Source organism: Prinia subflava, chromosome Z, assembly GCF_021018805.1.
Source record: "Prinia subflava isolate CZ2003 ecotype Zambia chromosome Z, Cam_Psub_1.2, whole genome shotgun sequence".
NCBI classification, from domain to species: domain Eukaryota; kingdom Metazoa; phylum Chordata; class Aves; order Passeriformes; family Cisticolidae; genus Prinia; species Prinia subflava.
In genome coordinates, this window is record NC_086283.1 from 62,651,253 (window position 1) to 62,673,021 (window position 21,769).

At 41.0% G+C, this 21,769-nt stretch overlaps 1 protein-coding gene across 2 annotated transcripts in view; it reads left to right on the forward strand.

Moving 5' to 3' along the window:
* Positions 1–430: 430 nt before the first annotated feature.
* The window catches only part of MOB3B (MOB kinase activator 3B), a 102,888-nt gene continuing 81,549 nt past the window's right edge, over positions 431–21,769 (forward strand). For both annotated transcript variants that reach the window (XM_063423792.1, XM_063423791.1), the window contains exon 1: positions 431–614. The gene's annotated coding sequence lies outside the window, so the exon portion shown is untranslated. The remainder of the gene's footprint in view (positions 615–21,769) is intronic.

A 21,769-nucleotide genomic window follows, 5' to 3' on the forward strand; every position in this document is an offset into this window, starting at 1 on the left:
TGGGCAGTGTGTCCCGAGGCAGTCTGTCCCGAGGCAGTCTGTCCTGAGGCAGTGTGTCCATGGGCAGTCTGTCCCGAGGCAGTCTGTCCCGAGGCAGTGTGTCCATGGGCAGTCTGTCCCGAGGCAGTGTGTCCATGGGCAGTCTGTCCCGAGGCAGTCTGTCCCGAGGCAGTCTGTCCCGAGGCAGTCTGTCCATGGGCAGTGTGTCCATGGGCAGTGTGTCCATGGGCAGTCTGTCCCGAGGCAGTCTGTCCCGAGGCAGTCTGTCCATGGGCAGTGTGTCCATGGGCAGTGTGTCCAGAGGCAGTGTGTCCAGAGGCAGTCTGTCCAGAGGCAGTCTGTCCAGAGGTCGCGCGGGGCACTGGGCCCGTTACACCCCGCGCACGGGCAGGGGCGCAGCGCCCGCCAGGGGGCGCCCTCCGCGGAGCGCTTTGCCCGGGGCCGCCGGGGGTGTGCCCGGGGAGGGCGGTCCGGGCTCCGAGACGGGCTCCGAGCCGAGCCGAGCCGAGCCGAGCATATGCGGGAGAGCCTGGCCAGGCTGTCGCGTTCTTTTCCCTGCCCTCAGGCGAGGAAGGCACTTGGAGGGGCGGCGACGGCGCCTAGAGCAGTGGGAGGTAAGGCGGGGGCAGTTTCGATGGGTCAGGGCGGTGCGTGCGAAGATGGGGTCTTTCCCGCCGCCCACAAACTTCCTGCCGTGAGCGGGACGTGTGTGCGGCGCGGCAGCCGCCCGCCCTCTCCCCGCTGCGCTCGGACCCAGCGGAGGTGACAGCCGTGCCCAGCGGCTCCGACCCCGCGGGGATTGCCGTGCCCGAGGGCTCGGCCGGTGCCCGCCCCGCGGGGACTGGCTCCTGCTCCCCGCGGGCGCAGTGCCCTGCCGCCCCCGGGCCTCCTCCTTCGGCAGGCGCGGGCGGGGACAGAGCCTGCCCCTTGTCCTGGCCGGAGCGGCAGGTGCTGGGCGCTGCCTGGGTGCACGGCACGGTGCTGGTGAGCGCGCTTCGCTCCGAGCAGCCGCGGCTGGGCTGCAGCCCGCACGAAGGTGCGCTTTCTCAAGTGCTCCTCTTTCATTTTTCCCCCCCTTCTTTTCTTTTTTTTTTTTTTTTTTGGGGGGGGGGGGTGGGGTGGGGAGAGGGAGGTGGGGTGGGTGGGTGTTGTTTATTTGTTCGTTTCCCTTTTCCCTATCCCTTCTGTCAGAGGTAGGTCGCTGCCAGCTTCCTCCAGAGCTTCAGGAGCCGGTTGGGTGCTGCCCGGGAGCCGCGGGCTCTCTGGACCTGTTGCCCTCGGCGAGTGCCCGAGCGCGGGAGGGACGAGCAGGGCCGGGCTGGGCGGAAACTCCCGCAGCCTCTCTGCGCTGTGCTCTGGCGCAAGGGGGCGAGGGCCGGAGCCCTACCTGCTGGTCCTGCTGTAACCGTGTTGAGCAAAGGGATGGGAGACTCAGCTGGGAGCTTGTCGTCTTACGTGGCAAACGCTGAGACACAGCCTCTTTAAAAGCCTATTTTGCTGCACTTTCTTTAATGATGTGGGCGGAGTTCCTGTGTCAAGAAACGTGCTGTGCAGCTGATCTGCTGGGTCTGTTGTGGAGACACAGGCTCGGGGTGCTGGATTTTGCTTTTAGTTTGCAAGGTGGCTCAAGGAAAAATGGTTTGTGTTAAACTCCTTGTTCCCTAGTGGAACACGGTATCTGAAATCCCTGCAAAGTCTTTGCAGTCACAGTGTGACAGCCTGACAGCTGGCCTCTCAGAGGCTGACCCAGGGCTTATTACAGAGAAATGAGTAATTGACAGTGCAAGAACTCGAACGCTCTAGAGGTACCCGCTGTTGGCTTAAAAGAGAACTGCAGTGCAAGTGCAGGCAGAGGCTCCTGGAGAGTCCTGCACGAAGCTGTTTAACCCTGCAGAACATCTGCCAGCTGGCATTTGAAGATGTAGAAGCTTTCTTGTTTCCATTTGATGGTCAAATCAGCCTGTTCTGGGACTGATTGTGGACAGCTGTCATAAATAAAATATTCTGATTGAATAGCTCTATGATTGTCAAAAGGATAAAGGTATTTATCCCTTCCCACCTCTGCTTAAATTTCAGCAATTTCTTAAATAAGTATCAAGATGGCTGCTGTTCTCCAAGTTTTTTAGTTGTATTTTACACACAGATATTGTTTGTATTTAATGGGGGATACTTGTGAGACAATGTTCTGGACATACCTAACTGAAGAATTTATAGGCTGGTTACACTGCAGTATGTAGAGGTGAGCCTGTTTCCCTCTTTTCCACAGCAAATCATGGTATTCAAGATTTGCAAACTTCTCTGAGTGGGCTGATAATTGTGATAGTTAGGCTTCCGTGCTCCATGGGGCACAGAAAAGATCATTCCTGGAACACAAAGCACCAAAAACCAAAAAACTCCAAACATAACAAAAAAACCCCAAAAAAACCCAAAACAAAACCAAAAAAAACCCAAACAACACCTTAAAAACCAAAAAACACCAACCAAACAAACAACTCTTCCAAAACAACAACCAAACAAATCCACAAAAAAACCCCAAAAAAACAGAAAACACCAGAAGGAGGAAACATGGTATTTTTAACCGACAGTATGCACATCTGAAAGCAGGATGTAGGGTAGAAAGAAAAGGAGCACAAGGTAGGGTACTGTCAAGCATTACCACATTCCAGAAAGTGCTAAAGAGGAAAGGAGTGGGTGCAGAATGGCATGATGTTGCTTGGCATCAAGCCTCTTGCAATGATGATTTTATGCAGTTTGCTGGTGTGTTGGTGTAGTAGCTGATGCTGCTTAGAATGCATTAGTGAGTGATGTGAGACTTGGGACTGGACCAGATCACTTCAGTTTATTTGCTGGTGTTTCTTTCCTGAAAAATGTTCTTTATTAACTACCATCACAGTGCCTGGCATCCTTAGGCCCCTGGGGAAGGTACTTGTGTTTTGGAACAGAAACTGAAAGAAACAGAGAAGTCCAAGTGCCCTGGGAACAAGGACCACAGCACTTTGAGTCATTTGGAATAGCAGTTGCTTAAAGATGTTACAGGACAAACATGATACTCATCTTTGTTTAATGCTTAGTCTTTATCACTAGTTAGGTAAACTGAGATTTCAGATGGATTTTTTTTAGACAAAACATGTTATTTTCATTCTTCTGTTTTAGGGTATTATCTCAGGATTAGATGCTTCAGTACCTTTGACAGATAGATGAATGTCTTGTGAGCCTCTTCTGAGCCAGAGACTTAGGCAGGAACTGCCCAGATAAGATGGAGAGAGAAATCTAAAATGAGTAAGATATAATTGGAATTTTAAGCTAAGTTCTGTAGAAGTAAAATTATTTCCAGAGAAACTACACTGTACTATTCCACTACAGTGATGGGTAGGTAGCATATTAATATATTAAAGGGGAAATACTTACAAAGGAACTGCAGGTATGGCTGAAGATCAGTTATACACAGAGTAACTGAGAGGTTCTTTTAAAGGGATTTGGACCAGACAAGAAAAGCACAGGAGGTTTTGCTCACTGTTCTTGTTACCCGGTCTTGCTGCCACACTTCCCTTTCTCCTTTGAGCTGGTTCTCATATGCAGCGGGTATTCTCTGATTTTAAATCCTTACCTGTGAACAAAAGTATGGATTTTATTTGCTTGGGTATTTTGGATAGTTTTCTGTTGGTCTGATGGGCCCAGGAAAAAGTTCTAGAGCTATTAAAGCAGGATGAAGATGTGAGGTTGGAAAGAGGGAAAGGGAGGAAGAAAGGATGTAAAACTGGGTCAGACTGTCTTCTGAACCATCAATGTTGTTTGATTTACCCTGGAAAGATAAAAGGGGACTTAGCCTAATCAAGTAGCTAATGGGAACACACTTTCAAAGAGCAGGGGACTCTTTGCCCAAGAGTTTGTAAGAAATGTTTGGTCTAGGAAATCTGTTGTCAGTTTTAATTTAAGGTATGTGCTGCTTCTGCTGTTAAGGACATTTGCTTACCACACCAGTACAATAATTTTTTTTTAAGAGTTTTTTTTTTTTTCATTTTGAAGATCCAGCATACCCTTATGCTGACAAAGGTGTAGGTTTTTAATCTAGAAAGACTTCAGTAAATTCTGTGGATAGTAGTGTGTAGTATATCCAGGTGGTTGGTGGTAGATGACCACTTCTGTCTTAAAAATAACTTACTTTCCATTGTAGTGAACATTAGCTTTGGATTTCGGATTTTTCTTTTTGTGATTTTGCACTTGCTACCATTCAGGAGAAAAAAAAAAAAAAAAAAAACAACAAACAAACCAACCCCAAAAAACCCAAAAACCAAAAAAACCCCACCCCCCCAAAAAAACCCCAAAAAACCAAAAAACAACAACAACAAAAAAACCCCAAACAACAACAACAACAAAACCACCAAAAAACAAACAAAAAAACCCCAAAAAACCAAAAACAAAAGAAAAACAAACAAACAAACAAACAAACCCCCCCAAAAAACTCCCAAACAAACCACCATTATGCCTCTCTACAGTTTTAAAGCAAATTCTAACAGATAGAAGAGTGCAGTCTCTGAATCAGTAACTGGAGAGTGTGCTGAACAGGTGTTTAAAGCAGATTCATGAGCCTTGACACCAGGCCTTGACTTGGGTGGTACTTCCAGTGTGTTGAAACTGGAAAAGTGTGACTGGGGGCTGATTTCTTGCCCTTTGGTTATTCAGTCCTTACTTCAGCTCTTCATCTTGGCAGAATTCCTATTTATCTTTTCCAGCTCACAACTGTCTGTATTTCAAAGTAATCATTCATCAGTACAAATGCTAGCAGTGATCACTTCAGATGATGTTTCCCTGCAGAATATGAACTTTCACTTTTTTTCTTTTAACAAGGAAAAAAATATCAAAAGGAATTTGAAATGTAGTTTTTTCTTCCTTAAAACAAATTTTAAGTGGCTTTGAAATTGTTACTCATTCTAAGAATCATAGAATACTATTTTCACTTTCCCATTTTAGTGTCTCCCTTCTTGCCCCCCGTGCCATTGGTCTTGTTCCCACTGGCATGGTATTAGAGTGCTTGATTAAGATAGACATTGGTGTCCCTTCACAGATACATCAAAGCCAATACACCAAAAATTACAAAAAGTTTAATTGTAAGAGTTCTATGTAACAGCAGTAGTTTAGAATTTTTCATAGGAACATTCAGTACTAATTTTTAAGTACTCATGTAAAGAAAAAAGTCAAGACTTAGGTATTTGACTTCAAATAGTAGAAGACCATATTCAGTTTCAGAAAAGGCAACTCTTTCCTCAGGAGTAGAAAGTTGCATATTGTTTCCTCAAGGAGAGTTAAGACTGAATTCCAGGTGAGAAATGTGAATATAGTAGTGGTTACTGTTACTTCTCTTTTTCTTCTATAAGATACACCTACATTTAACTTGTAAACACATGGATTTTTAACAGAGAGCTAGCATAGGCAGTTCTTAATAGCTGTGTTCCCTATAATAAATGCTTAGCTGGTATCAGTTAGGTAAGCTTACATGGATACCCCAGATTATCATCTAATGAGGTCTCTATTTCCCCCTTTCAGAAAAACCCAACCAACCCGCATGTTGGAAGTGTGAGTCACAATTGACAATAAGGAATGCATGACTTAATAGGAATATCTGCTTTATATTCATGGAAGTACCTCCTCAGAAGAGCAGATGAAGGAAGTGAATGTTTCCACACTGTCCAGCGATAGGCTGGACATTTAGTCATACCAAAGCAAAATGTGCTGTGATCCCGTGAAGAACTGATAGAATCCAGTTAGAATCCAGTAGGTTGTGCAAGGTTGGTACCAGTTGTACCTGATGAAGCCTGTGCTGACTCTTGGCTTTTCAGAGACTGGAATCCAAGTGCAGAACAGAGCAAAGAAAATGCAATATAAATATAGATACATTGATACAACCTTACAACATCTTGTCTGATACATTATGCACAAGGAAACCTCAAGGTCGTGGCCTTCAGTACATCAGCTTCATTGAGCTTGGTATGCAAAGTCGGTTTATGTTAATTCCCCATGGTAACCACACATTAAAAGCAAAAAATTAAAAACAAAAATGGAAATAAGTGTACTTGAACATATTTTGCAGACATCAAACACACTTCTGTGTCAATGTAGTTGCAAAGTGTTTAAATTAATAAAACAGAGACTGACTAATGAAGTTGGGAATGTTATATTACCTATGTGCCAAACTGCTCTTATGTTCCTTATACAACCTGTTAAGAAGTGAGCTCTCCTGTTGGTTGAAAGCAGAATTATATTCAGGAGTCTGAAACACGTTTTTGCTTCCTGTCTGTGTAAAGCAGGAGCATGTGAGAGGGGAGTGGGTGGGTCTGATCTCCCTGTATTTGGCTATCTCTCTGTAATTTGGATGCCTAAAATTAGGCAGTTGTAAATATCCTGTTGTTGCATTCCTGGAATAAGGAATTATACCCACCCATTACAATAGCTGCATACAGAATCAGGTGTTTGGTGGGGTGTTTGTTTGTTTGTTTGTGTTTTGTTTTGGTTTTTGTTTGTTTGTTTTTTCCAGTGTGGTAAGGGATTTTTAGATATATGTTTCATTTGAATTAAGGAAAGGAAGGCAACCTGAGTTACAGTCCAGCTCTCAAACTTCTTAGCAAAATGTTGAGATTCTGTCCTCAAGTAATGATAACAGTGCATTAGCGCTTTTTTTTTTTTTTTTTTTTTTTTTTTTTTTTTTTTTTTTTTTTTGTCAAATTAATCCCTTTTTCTTCCCCAGTTCCAGAAGTCATGGATGTATTTTAACTTTTGTCTTCTTACATTCAAATTCGACACATTCCATTTACGATAAAAAATATATGAGAAATGAGATATACTTGAAGAGATATGAAATCTGAGGTGGAAAAAAATCCATGTCAGAAGTCATCCAGTTTTCTAATGTATAGGGAGTGATACAGAGACCGCAGGGTATTCAAGGTGTCTTGAGTAACAGTAAACTGATGAAGATGATAACTTGAAGTACTGCTTGGTTCTGCCTGAATGAAGGAAAGAAAGAAGGGAGAGGAATGAAAGAAATTTGTTAATATCTGTGCTCATACAGTAGTTCTTTTCAGATTAATTTTGTCTGCTTATGAACCTGAAGCACATTGAATGCATATTACACATTTTACATAGTAGTGTGAATCAATATGTCCTGAAACTCTATGCTGTAGGTATTCAATATGCTGTATAGAAAGCTATTTATAAATCTGTGTATATATATCATATATATGAATATATATTTCACATATAGATATTTCACATATATATAATATATAAAATATATATTTCATATATATAAGCATATCTCCATAGATTATGGAGACAATTAAACTTGCAAAATAAAGATCAAAACTGGTAATTTACTTTTCTTATTAGGACTACCTATCATTGTTTTTTGAGTTTAAAGATGTCTTGGTCGTATTAAATTCTCATCTGTTTTGTAATTTAAGATTTTCATAGTCTATAAGACTGCAGGAAGGTCTGTCTTTCTTATGCATTTCTGCATCTTGTACTTTTGTCCTGAGTTAGTGAAGTAATGCAAAAATAAAATCTATGCAGTAATGTATGTAAATTTTTTAGGTTGTAAAACAACAGTTATTTTATGTCAAAAGACCACAAAACCTTTTTTTTTTTTTTTTTTAATAGTGCAAAGAGACAATACAGGAGCAATATCCACTTGTATTTTTAGAGACCTTCTACAGAAGCAATGATACCAAGTGCCCTTTCATTTGAGTACTCTACATGTTCAACTTAGAGCACTGAATGTTTTTGGAAACAAGCCCCAACTGTCAATTTGAAAATTATTACAATGTGGAAATGATAAACCTATCAAGAAGGGGGAAATTATTGTATTATTAAAAAGAAACAAAACATAGAAGATTTTACCTCTTTATGTAGGTTTTTTTTTCAAGAGACTGTCCAAAATTATATGACATGTTCTCAGTTCCATTTGAACTGTTTCCCAGGAGCAATGGCTGTATTTCTTATCTTCTAGGAAATTGGTGATTCTTTGAAAGTACTTTTTTATGCTGTTTGTAGAGCTTTTTAGGATCCATGTTTGAAAACTGTTTTTTGCTTTTGATTGTTCTTCTGACAAACATATCTCCAGTTCTTCAATTTGATGATGAATTCCATTTTGGAAGTTCTCAATCTTACTGGTATTCCAAGCATCAACAGGAAGATTTTTGCTAAATAGTTGGAAGATCTGTTGAAGGAACTCATAGATGATCCTTATGATGTTCTTCTGTGTGACCTTGGTAATCTCCATGGGGAATCTGAAATCAGCTGTTTCACTGAGACACTGCTGAGGAAAATAATCACCCATTTTCCACAGAAAGTTCATGATATGGTAGTTCACTTTGTTTCCTTGGAAAATGCAAACTGAGCGTGAGATTTTGATGTGCAATGCCAGTATAATGCAAATTTGCAGTAAAGTTCTCTGAACCATAATGGTCATGCTAATGAAACAGTCAGCACTATTTTCCTTTCCGTTTTGCAGATCCCTAACCTTGCAGTTTCTTGATTGTCTTGTCGTGTTCACATGCTTCTCTTTCACATCTCTGAATTTATTTCATCTGTATGACATGCTGGGTATTACTCACTGTGTGGGAGTTGCTCTTTCTAACAACTATGGTCCTGCCAAGGTTTACTGTTTATTTCGGTTTCACACAGTTGCAAAGGTTTTGCTCATTTCTGCTTTGACTGTATTTAATTGAAAAATGAGTAAATCAGTCAGTCTAGTGATTCAGAGGATATTGGCAGGTTAGATGTGGTAAGAGCATTTCATCTTCTTACATTCTTACTAGAAAAGACAGTCCTGCTTGAAAAATTTTACTTTTATGCTTAAGTTGGCAAGGACTGTAAAAAATAATCACATCCCTGGCTAACAGATATGCAATCAAAGCAAGATGTAATTTTATTGATTTAAGAGCAAATCTCTTTTTACTAGGATAAATTGTTTTGTTTGGGCAATGGCTTAAATTTTATTAGCAAAATAACCTTGTTGTTGACACAAGCATTGACTCACTAGGGGCATATGTTGCTATGACTATGTTGGCAAAAAAAGAAGTATATACAACTCTTAAGACACATCTCTTTTTCTCCAAGATCTCTGATAGTTCACTGTTCAGAGAAGTTTTGTTTTACTCTATTACTTGATGAATCAGCCTCAATTTTTAGATCCATTCAGGAAAGCATGCTTTTACCTTAAAAAAGAGGAATTCCTTACATGTCAGAGTAAGAAAATTCTCGTTCTGAAGCCTCCTGCTGTGTTTCAAAGTGAGTTCTTTTACCTGGTGTGAGAGAGAGTCTGGCTCTGCTTGTCCACTGAAATGCAAATGAAAGCATCTTTTAAATTCAAACCAGTCAAATAAGTATTTGTCCACAGATATTTGGTTTATTGCTCTTAAATCCTGTTCCTTCTGACTGTTTTACTCCTCTGAGGTCTGGGTCATTAGTAAACAGATTTGAGCCTTCTATGGCATTTCTTGTGAGAAATATAGAATCTGACTCAAGCATTTAACTTGCATAATAAACCTCATCCTACAAAGGACAGCAACATTCTGGCATACAGAAGCTCATGAGTTGGTTTAATGTCACCAACTGGCCACTTTGTGAGTTGCAGGAATGGCCATAAAGCTGCCCAAAAAATCAGTGCTGTAACTTTATTTAGCCTACAGATAGTTTTTACTGAATATGTGGCTCTGCTATTTATCAAAAATTCATTGTTTTGCTGGTTTTACTGGAACTAGAGGGTCTCCTGGGAATTCCTTGATATTTTCCCCTGGTCACTTAATTCATTGTAAAAAATTCTCCAGCATCATAATGTTTCAATCTTTTCAATGACCCTTACTACCTACAAATATCATATTGATTCAGGCTAAAAGTGTGTGTGTGTGTTTGTGCAGGGGAAGTAGGGGCCTTTCAGGCCTCAAGCCCCCTGCTTATCATTTTTCTTTAACCTTTGTAATGCCAGTCTCTTTTCTTTCCACAGTAACATTGTAATCAATCGAGCCTAAGTATGCCCACAGTTAGGGTAACCTAACTGTTAGGTTAACAGTTTCCAAAAGTTGATACAGTCCTTCAAGATTCTCTCAGTACAAACCAAGAGATCACTTCCAATTCAACAAATATGAATATAAAAGAGGACATGTATAATACAGACATGTATGGCAGACCCTTGTTGCTTGTTTTAAAGATGCCTGTATCAGTGGTTGATTATTTCCCTGAGTCTGGCCAGCAACAGGACTAAAATCCTTACTTTGCATGTGCTCTTTATTTTGATGCATGTTCTCTTCATCCATCCCCACTCCTATGTTATGTGATGTAAAAAGGAGTGAACTAACATTCACACATCATTGCCTCATCCCCTCTGCAATACAGTCTTTGCCTTTTTATCCTTAGTACATGTACTTTATCCTATGACATCAGCATATCTCCTCTCAACATACACTTTTGCTGAATACCTGGTCTCTACAATGTCACAAAAGCGTGATAATAAACCAACACTGATCCCATTTACTGAGTCAGCAACAAAGCACCAACTCCAAAATAAAACCTCAAATACCCATTTTCCCCATTCTCCAATTTGTAAGTTGTCCACCACTGCTTACAATATGTATTATTTTTATCTTTAGTCACTGAATCTTCCTCAGCTTACTCCAGCTTTTCAAAATAAAACCCCAAGAGCTACAGGGTAGAATTGCAGATTGGTTTACCAATACTTAATTGCCCAATTCCTTTATCCTTAGGTCCAGACCTATAATACAAGTAATTTTTTACTCTCTGCTCCAGCTCCTTGTTGTCAGAGAAAGGAAAAGCTCTCTCTCACATCACTCAGTTTTGTGTGTAACAATTTTAAAGCATAGGCATTTTTTTATTTCCCAGTTCTGGTCCCCTGTTTTTACACACTGCTCAGACCTTGTGTCAGCAAAGATAGGAGGACACCTCCCCTCTTTCACACACTGGTTTTGTTGTGTGCAGTAGTAGTCACTGTTCCAAGTCTTCCTTATCCAATTTACACAGAGCTTGAAGTTTTCAGCTATCAGTCCCACTGGTCAGCCCAGGACTGATCACACTGTTCAGTTACAACAAAATGAAATTTGCTACTCCCCAGTCCAGAAATTCATACCACTTTTGCCCTTGCTCAAATACCTCTGGAGGGTTACACCTTTAAGTTGCTCACCACCTTGATGCTGGAGAAGATTCGATAAAGTCTCCAATCAAACTGGTCCAAATCCTATCTGACGTGATTCTTCCTTGCTGGCGACAGCAAGATGATCCAGGGAAGGCAAGGCTTTATAGATCCCATTTGTGTCAATAAGATGGTTGTCCCAAAACGGATTCTTTCACCTGTTAATGCAAGAGGCTCATCCATGTACAGTGCTGAGGTATTTATTTACAGGTCTGCACAGAAAGGGGTGCTGGGTGACAAATGTGGCACAGACTATCAAAACTTTTTACTATTTCTACATTTTAGCAAACAAAGGCATTAATGTTCATTTGTTACAAGTTACATAATTCTGTTATTAATTAGTATTCTGTCTTCTCTTGCTTCTTTTTCTAATTAGTCTGCTTGCTCAGTCTTTCTCTTCTTTGAGTTAGTGGGTTTCTTGAATCTGTGGTCATTCTTTTCTCTTGCAAACATTACCCTTTACCCAGCTGAAGTGTTGGCTTTTTTACTTATCTTGGGAGTTCTGCCAAATGACCTTGTGGCCTATAAATTCTGCATTCTTTGTGTCCACTCTCAGTGGTGCATCCTTCTCCCTCAGCTCCGCTAACCTCCTGCTAGGTCTGTGATCACTCAAGCATGACAAACCCTAAACCTTAACAAGACTATTCTATGGGCAAGTAATTCATCTTTCTAATACCTGTACATCACTCCCATGAAAACAAGCTCTCAAGGAGACTGAATTCACTTGTGTTGGTAGCAAAATGTCCCATCTTCAGGACTACTCCAGCTGCTGTAATGCTGAAATTTTTCTGGGTCTGGCTGAAGTACTTCTCTGACTATCAGGTCTTTGGGCCAGGTTATAGTAGGACTGCACTGGATGAATTGTAAGAGTCTGAATCAGTCTGAACCTTTGATAATGACAGTTCTAAGAAAGTGCCACATAAGCACTGTGGCTTGAAGTGCTGGGTTGGTTCCTGAATATGCATTAACAAAGTGCCATGTTTCTATGTATCACTGACTACCTCTAGTGCAGTACCAGCCCTTTGAACTGGTTCCTGTAATCACATTATGCAAAGTCACTGGTGGTTGAAAAGGAAGACTGAGTTGAACATTAGGATAAGCAAAATTTACAAAGTATTTAGCAGGCACATTTGCTCTTCTTGTGGGAATCTTTATGGATTGCTACTTCTAAAAGTGAACCAATGTGATTTACATTTATGTTATTCAGTCTGCATAATTACAGGAATATTTGAAAAATAATATGGAAAATATATAAGCTCAGAAATATTTGATGTTGTCCTGACTTTGTTTGGGATGCGGTTAGTTTTTTCCTAATTGCATGCTGTGTTTTAGATTCAGCAAGAAGATAGTGTTGATAAAACACTAATGATTTGGCTGTTGCCATCAGGACTGTTGTTTCCCATGCTCTGCCAATGCACAAGAAGGCAAGTGCACAAGAAGCTGGAAGGGAGGATCCAACCAGGACAGCTGACCTGAACTGGTCAAAGGGATATTCCAAACCACAGACCATCATGCCCATTATATGAACTGAGGGGAGTTGTACACAAGCTGCAGATCTGTCACTGGCCAATTGTATTGTGCATCACTTTTGGTTTTTTGGGGTTATTCCTCTTTATCACTATTTTTGTGTTGTTGTTGATGATGATGATGATGATGATACTACATTTTGTGTCACTTATTAAACTGTTCTTATTTAAACCTATGTGTTTTACTTTTCTTTCAGATTCTCCTTCCCACTGGAGGAGGGGGAGGAGTGAGTGAATGACTGTGTGATTCTTGGTTGCCAGCTGGGGTTAAGCTGTGACAGATGCAAGCAGTGAAGGAATTCCACAATGATCTTGAGATTAGAAAGTATTTTGTTAAAGGAAAAATAAGTCCTGTTGATGCTTGGGAGGACCTGTTGTAGTCTGACAGAGTGAAAGATTGCTAGGGATAAGCAGTTTCCTTAGCAAACCAGTGACTGACTTCAGCAGTTACACAGTAGTATCCTACTAATATTGGAACTCTGCCATGATTATTCTTTTTTTTTTTTGCTTCTGCTGATGCTACAGCTGTAGTTATATTCTGGTGTTGTCAAAAATCATCTACACCCAGAGGTCTTCCGAGAAGTTAGTTTATGAATGAAATTTGTGGTAGGGATAGTTTTGTATTTGAAAGACTGAAAACCAGGAGAACTGTGATAGATTTAGTGCATTGATTTACCACAGATGTCTTTTTAATTTTAATTTGGTGTACATGTGTATGGATCTTGTGCATTAAATGGAACATTGATTTAAATCAAGTAAGGACCAGTCATTTCATCTATTAAAGCAGCATGAGAAACAGCTTAGTGCTGCGTGACAAGGTGGATCTGATTCACTGTTCAGTGGTTGTATTCTGTTTATACTGTCATCCCTCTTTTCCTTCCACTGTCATTTCATAGGAGACCCATGAAGTGTTTGATTGTTGTGAAAAAAGAAATTAAAATTTCAAGGGGAGATTAAGCAGTATGCAATGATTGTAGGTGATGAAGGAGAGAATATACTGTGTAAGAACCTTCAGGTCAGGGTTAGGGATCAGAGACCTGTTGGCTTTGTGCAGCTTATCTAAGAACAAATCAGGACAATTGCTTCTCAGAGTAGCTGAGCTGTGTCTACCTAATATTATGCATAACCCCCCTAATTTGGAGACATCTGAGGACCCACATGGAGAGTACCATCTTCTAAATTAGAACTCTTCTTTCCTGAAAACAGAAGAGGAAGATGCACAAATTCTACCTTGCAGTGCAAACCACCCACCCTGTGACCAAGCACCCCACACTGGCCCTTTCCTTATCTCTTCCTGTAAGTAAAGGAATACTTTTCCTGTGGGAATGAGCAGAGTGGCTTGAATGAGTACGTCAGAAGCTATGCATCTGTGCTTTGGTTTCAGTGCTTCAGGATTTTGCATTTCATTGTGTTCTTGCCTCCTAAATACTTCTCTGAGGTCTGGTGGATGAACTGAGAGTTGCTGAAAGACCCTTTCTTTTGTCTAGTGAGATAGAATATGGTTGTTGGGTTTGGGGATTTTTCGTTGCTTCCTTTTGTCGTTTGTTTTTCTCAACAACAACAACAACATTAATAATAATTTTTAAAATCTCTCTGTCACAGATTTTGGATGTCCGTAATAAGTGTGAGCATCAGAATGTCTTATAGTTATGCTCACATAGCCTGTCATGTTTCAGTGAAGGATAAAGAACTTTTGGACTGAGGATCCCATTTTGTGCCAAAGCAGATGATTATATGAACATTTTATGGCTCAGGTGAGAGCTGAAAACAAAATCCAGAGGATAGAGCTGAAGGTCTAGTACAAAGAACTAGGAGTCAGCTGAATGGCACTCAGATCTCAGATCTGAATTCACCCAAAGGAATTCGCCTAGGTTCCAAGTTTCTTAGTTTTCCTATATTTTAACACATCTTTCTTTACAAAGTGGATATATCTAGTTACTACATATCTTGGGGTGTTACATAGTTTTACAAAAAAAAAGGCCGAGGCCTGAAAAATCGTATTTGATTTTGGACAACCCTAAATTCTGAGAGAGATGCTGCTTAACTTCCATATAATCTTTGTTTCCCTCAGCATTGCTTGCATAACAAGTAATAGTGATAAACTGTGACAAAAACTTGCCTGTGCTCCACAAAGTGGAGAGAAACATTAGCAGTTCTGGAGAGGCCCTTAGTAACCCTTTCTGCAGCTGCTCCCAGCCCCATCACTGAATCGTATCTCCTCAAACCTGGAGGAGCACAAGGGACGGTGGCAGGCAGAGACCCAATGTGAGGATTCTGAGGAAAGGCCCCTTCCAGCATTGTCCTGGGGCAGCCTCATCCCCATGGCATGGGAGAGAAATGCATCAACATGAGTCGTTCTGGAGCACCTCACAGACTTCCTGGTTTTGCTGCCTGGATATAGAGGACACGTAGCAGTACAGAGGAAGACTGTTTCAAGGTTACATAGGACTTATTATATCATGCTTAGGGGGAAATCAAAGGTGGGGAAAGTAATAGAACTGGGTTGTTTGGGAAGGAAAATGCTTGTGAAAATACAGGGATGAAAAGAACTTGTCATGTTTAAACAGCAGCTGGTCAAAACTCTTCTCTGTTGTGACCTGAAGAGCATTATGCCCTCCCAATAAACTGCATTTCTAAGTGTTTTCCTGGGTGAAGGACTGTTTGACTTTCCAAAGGAATTTCCATCTGGCTGCGTTGTCTGACTCTTTGGATTAGATTTTTGTGACTAATGTTCTCATCTGCTTACAATCAATTGTAATAAACAGTTAGACTAATGTTATTGTGCATCCGTCTGTAAGAAGGTCATCTTGGCAGCTAGTGAAAGAGTGGTTATGAAAACACTACCCCAGTAATAGGGGATATGAAGTTCCTAATGCTTTCTCACTTGTACAAGTTAGGTCTGGTCTAGTTAAAGTTGAGGTGTCGTATGTTTAAAAAAGGAACCTAAATGCCAGACTAGATTTGCTTGGTTTTCCTGCTGAATGGTGTCTTTGTTTCTGGGAAGAGGGCATACATCACTTTCTTATTCCTCTGGAAAACCCTTGTGCCTGAATCACAGAATCCATGATAGGGAAAGCTCCACTGACTTGTTTAGCCCCAACTGCAGAGGAAATACTTCACACTGAATGTATTTTAAGAGAATTCCATGAGCCAAATTACTTCTGGGAGCAAGCTTCTAACAGGCCGTGAATGATCCCAAGCTCAAGGTGAAGTTTTACTGCACACAACCAAATTGATCCAATGGTTAACTCATATCGAAAGCGCTGGTCCTTTTTCTCTCCTATTTGGCATTAATACTGTTCCAACTTGGAAAAATACTGTGACTGGAAAGCTAATCACCTTTCCTTTCTCTGGGCAGGAATGATGGTGATAACAAAAAATGTTTTTCTACCTTGAACTGGCTAATCAGAGTAAACCTCATAGCTGGCACATAGGGATGACCAGAAGAAGATATCTGTTAGTATGGGAGCAGGATCTTTTTTCAAAAGGAGACTTGACACTAAGAGGCTAGAAACCTGGAATTCTGAGTTTAGGACCTGTGCTGTGTAGAAGGCAACCTGAAGTAATCACGTGGTCTTGTCTCATCGTGACATCCACAGAGGGAAGTGTTGGCTGTATTTCAAAGTGTCTCAGTGCTTCATCTCTAGTACTTGGATGTGAAACTGGCTGCAGAATGTAGAGCAGTTCAAAACCTTTTAAAGTCAGATTAATGAACAGCTAAAAAGCATAACAATTTAACCTGAGATTCCTGACTACTATATGTGTACAACAGACCTCTTTCTTAAAGGGTTGATGGCACATAGAAGTTAGTTTGTGTTGTATGTAAGAGCCTATATGACTCTTGAAGACTACAAATGTGCACCAGTGTTATTCCATATGTTATTCCATATTAACATCATGAACATAACTTTATTCCACAATACATATATGCATATAGGCTATCTTACATCATCCTCATAATAACAAATAACAGTATTTCAGGTTGGATGGACAGCAAATACTATGCTGATATAATGGGAACATCTTTGTATTGCTGACAAATCCTTTTTATGTCAACTTGTGAGAAATGTCCTAACAATGCAGCATGGCTGTAAAGAGACTATTAACTAAATAGTGACGTGGAACTGCCCTATCATAGTGAGATGAAGACTTAAATTATATGTGCCAGGCATGTTTATAAATTTTAAAATTTTATTTTATGAACTAATGAAGCCTAATTCCTGACCTGTTTCATTTTATTCTCCCAACACCTTTTCCTTGTGATTTGTCAAAAAAGGTAGAGCAGAGGACATAGTGTAACTAGTTTCCAACTCCACATCCTTCTGTGGTGTTACAGCAGTGATGGCTGAGGGGAAAAAACCAGACATCACCTCCCTGAACTTGTGCAGAGCATTTGACACAGCCATCCTTGTCTCTAAACTGGAGAGACATGGATTTGACCCTGAGATTAGCTCAGTTGAGTGGAGCATGGTGCTAATAATTCCAAGGCTGTGGTTCAATCCCTGTGGGTCCTTCACTTAGGAGTTGGATTTGATGACTCTTGTGGGTCCCTTCCATCTCAAAATATTCTGAGATTCTGTGGTTTCATGGGTGGATCACTTGGTGGATAAAAAACTGGCTGTGTGGTTCCTCTGAAAGAGCTGTGGTTAACAACTCATGGTCCAAGTGGAAAACAGTGATGAATGACATTCCTCAGAGGCTGGTATTGAGACAAACATTTTTTAATATTTTTGTTGGTTACTCAAGACACTGGGATCAAGGGCACCCTCAGCATGTTTACTGGTGATGCCAAGCTGAGTGGTGCAGTTGGCACACTGGAAGGAAGGAATGTCATCCAGAGGAACCTTGACAGGCTTCAGAAGGGGGCCTGTTTGAACCTTGTGAAGTTCAGTAGGGCCAAATGCAAGGTCCTGCACCTGGGTCAGGGTAGTCTCAAGCACAAATGGAATGTCCTTAAGCTAAATGAAGGCCGGTTTAGGCTAGATATTAGGAAAAAACTCTTTACTGTGAAGGTAGAACAGGTTGCCTAGAGAGGTGGTGGACTCCCCATCCTTAGAGGTATTCAAGGCCAGGCTGGATGGAGCTTTGATGATCTAGTGGAAGGTTTCATCCCACAGCAGGAGGATGGGAACTGAATGGTCTGTAAAGTTCCTTCCAATCCAAACTATTTTATGTTTCTGTGTGCTGAGTGATTAGGTTTTTCCTTTGTTGGTCAGAAGGCTTGTTTTCATCCTCATTCAGCTTCTAATTTTGTGTGCTCTGGAGGACTGAGTTTGTTTTGAGGGTGTGTGGCGGTTTTGTTGGTGGTGGGTTTTTTTGTTTTTGTGGTGTTTTGTTTGGTGGTTTTTTGTGGGTTTTTTTTTTTAAGGTTTAAATGGCTCTTTCAAATATCATTGTAGGAGGATGATAGTTTGTAAAGTTATTTTTAGCAAGACTGACATTTTGGACTGTGTAGAGTCTTGTTTCTAAGAAATCAGTTTAAAAAATGTAATAGAGAGATAATTACACCTTTTCCCTTAAGAAGATTTTAAAATTTAATAACATGCATAGAGAACTAAACAAGTCTAAGCAATTATTGTCAAGTGTTGTGGCTGTGGACATTTTGTGAAAAACTGTAAAATAAGGTGGGAACCAAGAATGTCTACGCTGGCTTGGCTTGGCAACAGACATAATAACCAAATGCCAAATTCTGCATATTTATTGGGTTTTTTAGTTGTTGTTTGGTTTGTTTGGGGCTTTTGTGTTTAGTTGCTTTTTCTTTCTTGTGTACCCATCTCATTGTGTCATTTGCATCTGTGTCCTGCCCCTCCCTCAAATGTTAGTGTTTCAGATTAGCTTTGTTTTCCCTGGGGAGCTGTCACTAAAATGGACATAACCAGCAATTCTAAAAGCCTGCCTTGCTAATGCTCTTGGCTAAAGGATGCCAAATAATTGTGGGAACACTTCACTCTGTGGTTGATGTATTACCAAGTAACAAAGTTGTTCTGAAGGTTCTCATAAACCTTTCTAGGAATGTGTCATGAGATAGGTTCCTGTAACAGGATGGATTCCAGCTTGGGAATAGTTCATGTAGCCCCATGAAAATATGACTGTATCTGTTCTCCCATGTTCAGAGAAGTGCCTACAATACCATCCAGTCTCACAGAATCACAGAATGGGTAAGGCTGGAAGGGACCCGGTGGGTTCCACAGGGTTCCTTCACACTGTATCAGAAACCGTTCAAATTTCCTGCTTGAAGACCCTCAGTGAATTCAGTGATATTCAGTTCATTTGCTGTGTAGATTGTGACTCCAGAATGAAAACTACTGGTACTGTTTTGCTTGCTACTTAGAATTTGGCAGAAGTCTGTCTGTGGAGATCTTGAACAGAACCTAGAACTTACGTGGATTCCTAAGCCCTTTCTAAGTCTTTGCTAAGTAAGCAGTTGGACTATACGGGAGACGATCACTTCCAGAATTGGTGAATTAGCACAAGTCTTTTAAATCTGTGACATTTAGTAACTGGTCATTGGCACTCATGCCAAATTTGAAATTGCTTTGAATTGCCACGAAAGGCAGCTGAAGAGGGTTGCATATGACAGATCAATGTTTTGGGCAGCTTCTGAACACAATAACTTTTGATGTGCTGAAGCCATGAACCAGTTCACTGTGATGCTTATTTCAAAGTCTATTGGAAGGACGGTTTTAAAACCTTGATGAATATGGAATGTACGTGTAAAAGATGTCAAGTCTGTCCTATGCTTTTTTTTGGCATCCTAAAGTTAAGCAATTTAATTTCCACTGTGAATTAATTAGATCCAAAGAACTCCATTATTCAGTGGAAATTGGGATATATGTTGTTTTGTTGAGCAAGTTCAAGCTGAGTTAAACAGAGGGGCCAAGTTTAAAGAATGTGTTTGGAGTCTAGCTTTATGAACAGATGGCAACTCCAAATGAGGCAACTGCATTTTCCTTCCTTGGTCTGCTATTGGCCAGGCCTGTGACCTTGGACAAATGACTTGTTCTCATATTTCTTTCTTTCATCTGCTGTTCCCAAAGCACTTGAAGAGACATATTTTTTACATGAGACGGTGGTTTTGATAAGAATTTTGTGGTTATATCTTAGGGCAAAAAGAGCAGTCATTTGAAAACCTGATCTGTCACTATTAAAATAAAGTAGCTTTCATAACTGATTTGTTTATTGTGCTGATAAAGCTACCAGACACAACTTAATTGCATTAATGACCTTTCTAGAATTATAAAGAAGGAAAATTTCTCTTGGATTGTATATCCCATTATGCTTGCAACTGTAATTTCTTAACTTCTACATTTTTGTTGTGCTTTGCATTAGTAATGTACTGGTTTCTACAGTGTCATCAAATGTGGGAGATTGCAGGGGCAGTGTGTTTCCTTGGGATCCATGGAATGAGAGAATCCAGAAGTGTAATATATGCTATGTAAGATATTGCTGGCAGTCCACTGTAATCTCTGAACAAAATCTTTATTTCACATTATCTTTAAGAGATCTTGTCTTGCAATGAAAGTGCTTAGGTTGAAAAGCCTTCTGCTGAAGAATTTTGTCCCCAGTAATGGAGGAAAAGTCAAGGATAAGCTGCTAAAAAACAGAATCACAGGGTATCCTGAGTTGGAAGGGACCCACAAGGATTGTCAAAGTTAAGTCGTGGCTGTTATCTGTAGGATACAGCACAGGAGGTATATGATTTACCTCCCCTAATGTTCTTCTTTAGTGTTTTTCACTTGCAAAATCCTTTGCAAGTAAAGGGATTTTGCATTCCTTCCTAACTACATATATAAGCAGTTTCTCTCTCTTTTATGACGAGTCTGAAGGGTGCAGAACTTTCTTTCTTCTTTTTCCTTCAGGCAATCTTGAGTTCTGGTGTGTGCTGCTTTACAAAATACAATCACCCAATTGCAATCCCCAGGTCACTTTTTTTTTTTTTTTTTTTTGGCAGAATTGCAAGTTATTAATAAGCAATCTCTTAGCAGTGCAACTGGAGCACAAGCTAGGAGATGCCTGTGTAACCCAGCTCTCCCACTCAACCAGATAGGTTTTCTGCAGTCTCCGGAGTCTCCAAAATTCTCAAGGCTTTTCCATTGAGACAGACTGCAGAATCCACATAGCATGAGGAATCAGTCTGCTGTGATAACCTCAGTAACTGATAACCTCCTTTCAATGTACTGTATTCTGCATCATACTGTAACCTAACATGTTAACAAAACATAACGTAGCAAATAAATATAGGCCTGAGAGAGAGCTGTGCATCACCAGCACAGCTTCTGTTTTCCTAAGTCTGTCCTACTCTGTTCTTATCTAGGAACCTAGTTAGGATTAAAAGATGGTGTGGTGGGTTGACCCTGGCCAGATGCCAGCTGCACACCAAAGCCATTCACTCACTCACTCCCTTCTGCAGCTGGACAGAGAAGAGAAAATGTAACAAAGTGCTCCTGAGTTGAGATAAGGACCAGGAGAGAGATCACTCATCAAATAATGTCAGATGCAAAACAGGCTCAACCTAGAAATATGTGTTGAATTTATTACTAACAAAATCAGAGTAAGATAATGAGAAGTAAAATGAGCCCTTAACAATGCCTTCTTCCCACCTCTCTCTCTTTCCGGCTCTACCTTTTACCCCAGTGGTACAAGGAGACAGGGAATGGGGATTATGGTCAGTTCATCACCCGAGGCTGCTCCTGCTGCTCAGGGAGAGGAGTCGCTCCCTTGCTGCACAGTGGGGTCCCTCCCACAGGACACAGGTCTCCATTAACTTCTCTGATGCAGCTCCATCTCATCAGCAACACCTCCCTGTGACCTGCTGGATGTGAATACCTGCCACAGGCACCAGTCCCCCTCAAACTGCTGCAGTGTGGGTCACTCTTCCTTGGAGTGCAGTCCATCAAGGACAGGCTGCTCCAGCCTGGGAGCAGGGCCCCTCTCTCCCCAGGTCACCCACAGGGTCAGATCTCTGGCATCCACCTACTCAGGTCTTCTCAGGCATCCACCGGCTCCAGCGTGGGGCTCCTCCATGGATGTGGGTGGATCTCTGCAT